The sequence below is a fragment of the Triticum dicoccoides genome, chromosome 3B, assembly GCF_002162155.2.
Source record: "Triticum dicoccoides isolate Atlit2015 ecotype Zavitan chromosome 3B, WEW_v2.0, whole genome shotgun sequence".
Classification (NCBI taxonomy): Eukaryota; Viridiplantae; Streptophyta; class Magnoliopsida; order Poales; family Poaceae; genus Triticum; species Triticum dicoccoides.
In genome coordinates this window covers 761625463-761632220 of record NC_041385.1, presented here as the reverse complement: position 1 = coordinate 761632220, position 6758 = coordinate 761625463, and the positions used below count along the sequence as shown (strand labels likewise).

General features: G+C 45.3%; 1 protein-coding gene across 1 annotated transcript in view; it reads left to right on the top strand.

Moving 5' to 3' along the window:
• The window catches only part of LOC119279938 (probable L-type lectin-domain containing receptor kinase S.7), an 11578-nt gene that overhangs the window by 3253 nt on the left and 1567 nt on the right, over positions 1-6758 (top strand). The gene's annotated exons all lie outside the window — the stretch shown is intronic.

Sequence of the window (6758 nt, the reverse complement as noted above, 5' to 3'; positions counted from 1 at the left end):
GAGGCCGTTGGCTGCAGGGTGGCGCGGTGGTACGGGGGCTCGGTCGGCGACGCCCGCTAGGCCCCATCTGGGTTCGGGCGGGCTGACGGCTCTCTACACGACGGCGAGGCTCCCTGGAGGTCGAGGCGGGGCGACAACGTTCTCTGAGCGGCGGTGACGGTGTTGGCAGTCGGTGTGCTGTAGCATGGCGGGGGGACTTTGTGGGCCCATTTGGGCCAGTGGTGGCCTAGGCCCGACTAGGACGATGGTGGCCTGGTTTGTCCCGGATGTCGCATCCGGTCGGCTTCCGCACCGGCGTGGAGGTAGTCCCCTCCTGCTCGGCTGCTTTGCTAGTGCCCCCGGGTTCGTTGTTCCCTTCTTCTTCTTCTTGGCCTCGTGCCGATGGCCTCGGGTTGGCGACGAGGTGAATTCCAAGACTGCGGTGGTGCACGTTGGTGGGCGGTTGGTTTGGTGGAGCACTCGGGTCGTCCGGGGTGGCGAGGGTTGGGAGTCATGAGAAATCCTTGTTGACTCGTCCGGCACCGATGGGGTGGCGAGGGTTGGAAGGGTTGGGAGTCATGAGAAATCCCTGTTGACTCATCCGGCATCGATGGGGTGACGCCTGCGGGCACCGCCGTTCCTTCCTGAAGGGCTTTGGGTATAACCCCCTCCTCACTGCCCTTCGCATACCGAGGGAAACCCTAGGACTTGTCCAGGCAGCGGCAGCAGCATTGTCGCTTTCCTTATTGAAGGTGTTGCTTTGTACACAATGCTTCAGTGTGCTTGGAGCGTGGTGGGAAATCTCCGAGGGGACCAGCGGTTGCGGGTCTTCTTTGTTTCGTCAAGCTGTCGGTGTCGGCATTTGTTTCTCTTTCTTTCTCTTGTTTCTTTTGGGCTTCGTTGTGCTGCGGCCCCAGCATGCTTCTTGTATTGTGTGGTTGCTTTATAATATAAAGCAGGGGGAAACCATTTGTCATCAAATTCAATAAATTGATCATCAAACATAACATGAAAGATAGAAGTAGAACTAGTGGTCTTGTTGCACATTCCACCTCCACCACTCCTTGATGAGATCTTGTTGAAGAATTTCATGAGTACATGTGACTCAAATTTCTCGGTGAGCTTGAAGAATTTTTTTAATACAGCCTTCTATCCTAAGTGGATACACCACCCTTCCCATATTGTGCAAGATCATGACAACAGTCGGGATGTACAAACGATATATTGGTCCCAAAACTGAGCTGGTCCTCGGACAATAGCAAGCATGATCATGGCAATATCCTCATCTTCATCCCAGTCATATTCCTCCACGGAGGAGGAATCATTGCACAACGAGGAAACACACCAACTTGTCTACACAATAGACTCTACTAACTTAGCCCATAATGGGGCAAGGGGATCTGTCCTCTCCTCCTCCACCTCACCCTAAAATTGAAGATGAGGGGGAGCTCCTTTGGTTCTGCCCTTGATGAGGAAGTGGGTGGTCAATTGGAGGCAAGTGATAGAGAAAAGGGATGCATCATAGAGATTGGGTAGAGAAGGGGGAGGACGGTGCAATTAAGGAGGCGATGTTAAGGCGACTGGCAGCGAGCGTTCACGGGTCACGTCTCCCGTTGAGCTGTCATGACCTATTCGGACACTTCCTGGGTGCTCACAAGGCACCTTCCGCGCTGCTCACACTCAATCCAGGAGATCATGCCACGTTTCATCCATCCGGCGAGCCACCATGAGAACCTGAGGGAGCAGCCATGGCATTATGGTTGGGTTCCCGTCATCACTGGTACGTGGTAGGCCGGTATGCTTCAAATCACGTGCGTGGGACAAGGAGAAAGAAGATGAAACTTTCCTCCCAGCGGTTGGATATGGGCAGGCCCTAAACGGGGCCTCCACAACCTTCATATTTGGATGCTAGGAGCTTGTTTCAAAAGTGAGATCCATAAATTATGGCCACCCATAGGCATATGCATGGCGACTCTGCTAGAGTGCCATTATGGGTCAAAATCACCATATTGACAGTTATTATAACGATTGAGCAAATATGGCGATTACGGTAGAGTTGCTCTAATTGGATAAGAAAATGCACACGATTGTTCCACAACCGCAGCCAGTTTCCCACACATCTACACACAACCAGTGGCACACGACCGCATGTATCGACTTGCAAACCCTTAGAGGCAGGCAGGAGTCGATGAATGACAGGGGAGTCGGGAGCATTGCATCGTACCTTGCACAACTAATTTGAATCTAGATATCGTTCCCTTAACTATCATGAGCATAATCACTTTTGCAGCGAACCCAAATGAGAGCATTGCACTACTAGGGAAAACCCTAGTAGTAGCACCGGTTTTGAGGCTATCAGCAGCGCGGGCAGCCGCGCTACTACTACGGCGCTACAACTAGCTGTTAGTAGTAGCGCGGTGTGCACCCGCGCTACTACGGTTTACTATATCAGCAACGCTTTTCTAGAACGCGCTACTATTAGTTAGCTGTAGCGGTTTCCTAGCCCCTCGCTACTGCTATATCTTTCATCATTTTCCCCCCGCTTCCTACCCTATTTTGGTTTCAATAAACTGCAATTTCCAGATATTAGGTACTACTAGATATCAATTTTATAAAGCATTATAGGTACTAGGTAGTACTCCCTCCGTTCCAAATTACTCGTCGTGGTTTTAACCACGACGAGTAATTTGGAACGGAGGGAGTACTAGATAACAATTTCATATATAGTCAACATGCATACTCAAGCAGTACTAGGTGATATCGACGACGATCATCATATGTAGTTCTAGATGATATCGACGACGATCATCATATGTAGTTCTAGATGATATCGACGACGATTATCATATGTAGTTCTAGATGATATAGCCACGCACACATATGTAGTTCTAGATGATATCGAAGACGATCATCATCCTCAAGCCTGGGCGGTGGGTGTTCCTGATAGTAATTAGGATGGCATGTCCAACATGAAGATTCTTGCCATCGAGGAATCTCTTCCACCCAACCGAGTTTAAGTGTGTGCGACCGTCTGTATCCATGCGGTAAGTACAGGTTATGACGGAGCCACTTGCGGTAAGGCGTAGTCCAGCTGAGCCTTCTTAATCAGGCTCGATACCATAACTCACAGATAGGCTCTTTGCCAATTTCTGAATAAGGAAAATATATCAATTAATAAATAGCCTCGCACATACTCTTACAAATAAGTATATATGGATTATCTACACTATTAATAGTTCCTTAGATTCTACACTAATAAGCATGTCATCGGACTCTACACTAAAGCATATCATCGACTAGATTCCACACAACATATCATTGGACTCTACACTAAGCATATCATCGGATAATTTGCATTTGTATGTATAACATACCATATCATGTCGAACGACCATGGTACTTGTCAGGCGGGTCACGAAAACACCCCAACAAAGTCAGCACGTGGCAGAATTATGTCCCATAGGTTGCACACCTCCTCCTCGCTCAGCCTCATTCTTTGAGCTACGATGGCTTCATGAAGTGGGTCCTCATCATCCTCATCGAGTGGGTCCTCATTACCTTCATCATCTTCGTCATCTTCATCATCTTCCACCAGGTTGATATAAATGACAGCCATCTTGGGTCTTTCTGCTCTGAAGGAGAAGCTGATCAACTCACCACCAGTAAGACTCATGCGAACAAGGAAACGAGCCCATCCATCTCCTCCAATCTGCGATATATTGCGTCCTTTCTCGACCTCCGTAGTGTACGCCCCCCAGGAGCCTCAAATGTCACAGTGTCTCATGTCAGCTTGTTAAATTTCAATCTCACATTGCATGGACGATCTGTGTAAAAAAGCAAAATGACACAATGTAGTAATGCCAACACTAAAAATAAAATAGTTGTTACATTTCATATAATTTCTTACCGCCACATGACGAAAACTCGGCTGGAAGTAGATGCCAAACAGCTTGCCAGTTGCAAAGCTGCTGGCGCACCTTGACTTGCACAGTCAACATGGTGGTGGTGGTGGTGGTGGCGCCATTTTCCTAAAGCAATATGAGCAAAGGATTAACGATCCACTTCACAGGAAAGAAAAACAGTAGCATGTGATTTTTTTGGTTCTTCTTCAGTTATATTTTTATAGCTTACTAACACCTTCTAAAATAGAACCAATAGCTAGCCGGCAAATGCCAAATCTTCCACGAGAAGCAATTTGATTCTTCTTCCGCGAGAAGCAATTTGATGGACAATTATAATCCTAAGATCTAGCTACGTGGTGCCAAATCTTCAGAGCTATGAAGTAGCGTACTAAATCAACTAAATCAAAATGTTCTATAAATCAACTAAATCAACTAGCCTATTAAATCAACTTGCCTACTAAATCAACTAAATTAAAATGTTCTATAAATCAACTAAATCAACTAGCCTACTAAATCAACTAAAACAAAATGTTCTAAATCAACTAGCCTACTAAATCAACTAAATCATATGAACTAAACCAAAATGTTGCATATGAACTAGCCTACTAAATCAAAATGTAGCAGGGAGGAGGGGTTGTGGATGGAGGAGGGAGGAGGGAGGAGGGAGAAGGAGGGGCGACTAGAGGATGGAGGAGAGAGTAGGACGGAGGAGGAAGGGCGGAGAGAGGAGGGGCCGGCCGGCGGCGAGTCGAGGGAGGACGGAGGAGGAGGGCGGTACCGAGTCTAGCGAGGAGGAGGAAGTGACGGTGCCACAGAGGGGGAGGGGTAGGCGACGGCGGTTGGCGGGGGAGACGGCGGCCGGCGGGGGAGGACCGGCGCAGGGCGGTTGAGGGGGAGATCGAGTGAGTGTGAGTGTGAGTGGATCGGATAGAGGGGAGCGTGGGTGGTGGGAGATAGCTAGTTTTAGCAGTAGCGCGCTATAGGTAAAGGTGCTACTGCTAAACTACCTAGCAGTAGCACACTTTGAATTAATGCGTTGCTGCTAGAACTAGCTTCGAGGCGGGGTCGTGGGAATTATAGCAGTAGGGCGTCTTAGAGGAGGCGCACTATTGCTACTTTTATTTCAGCAGCGAGTTCTGCTGGAGCGTGCTACTGCTACATTGCAGCAGCGCCTTATTTTAAAACGCGCTACTGGTAAGATCCTGTGTATAAGCTTTTCCCTAGTAGTGTTGGTCCCCCAATTGATGAGAGCAATGGTACCACATTTGGTGAGAGTACAAGCCAACCTAGAGAACATATACTGGAAGTTGATCCAACTCTTATACCTAATTCGGGACTTAGAACACCAATAAAGATTATGCCCCTAAAATTAGAATGTTGTGAGAAGAGTTTATTTTTTGGCAAAAAAACCATTTCCATAAATTCAAGAGGACAAAGGATGGTGATATTTGCATATCTTTTCAACCTGGTTGGTTTTGGAAAAGTTTGATTGCTTGGAATATAGTGTGGAAAAGAGGGCTACTTTTTGCTTATGTTGCTATCTTAGCATGAAACCATCACCTGCGCACCACTAGATTTGGAAATGATGTTTTTTACAAAATATGGTTACACTCACTGAACAACAGGTCTGCCTAATTTTGTAAAACATTTTCGTAGTCAATCTAGTTAGCAAAACACTGTTAGGCGATTGATATGATTTCAACATTCCACGGGAAAGTATGGCTACCAATTTCCGTGTGTATAGCAAGGAGAATGAGATATCGATCTTATAAAGTCCTTCTAACTACACCATTGGATTGTGTAAGGTCATGATGATTTTTTTCGTGTTCATGATGAATCTTCCCCTTCCATCAACAAGGGCAATTTCAGTGAGTTATTAGACTAGTGTAAGGACAAGAAGAAATATGCGAAGGAGCATTTTCGTTAGATGATAAATCCTGCACTTCCATCTAAATTAACATCCAAAAAATCCCCGCGGGTTAATAGACCAACTGGGGAACTTGGTTGGGATGAGTAGTAGTATTAAGTTAAATCCATTCTTTTACTACTACTACCTAGCCGTAATCCAGAAAAAATTGAGCTTATTTTCACTAGAGGTTAGGAGATAATGGCTATTTTTTAAAACAAATTTAAATTTTGGTTGAAGATAAATATGTTTGGGGAATTGGGAATGAGGAGACAGAGTTACAAGTGGTTTCCTAAATGTTTAGTCTAATCACAGTTAACTTTGAACCCACCATCTAATTTGTACCTCTATTTGCCATTGGTTGATGGGCACGCTATACCACTGGAAGAATAATAGTGGAAGTCTAGAATAAATCCATACAAACAAGAATCTGTGCTAAGTCTAGAACTTGAATTCAGGTAGTAGGTTCCACCACATCGAATCTAACCTATTGAGGGCTAAGTTGTAAGCTTTGTTTTAAAGAAACAATATAGTGTCCGTAAAACTTATTGGGTATATGTCGAGGAAGACTTTCAAACTACTCGCTTTATCGAGGAGACTTGCTAGCTGTACACCTCACTTTACAACATTAAGGCTGCATTTGGGAGCCCACTTTTTTTTGAAGTATTTTGTGCAAACTATGGTTCTTGTAGAAACCACCATTTAAATAACTTTGCTGTGTTTGTTTTCAACAATTACCACAACGTTAAATCGAAGATCCTCAATACCGTGTTCTTTACAGTATTTGAGAAACCAGAGTATGGTTTTTAGAAACCGAACTGAGAAAACTATGGATTTAGAAATTGAAATGCCTTAAAGTTAAAATTTTCAATAAAATCCTTACTGAAATCGACTGGGATATACTAGAGATACATTAGTCGCCTAGAGAAAAATAGTACTCATATTCACATGAGAGCTTTGCTACACCTACG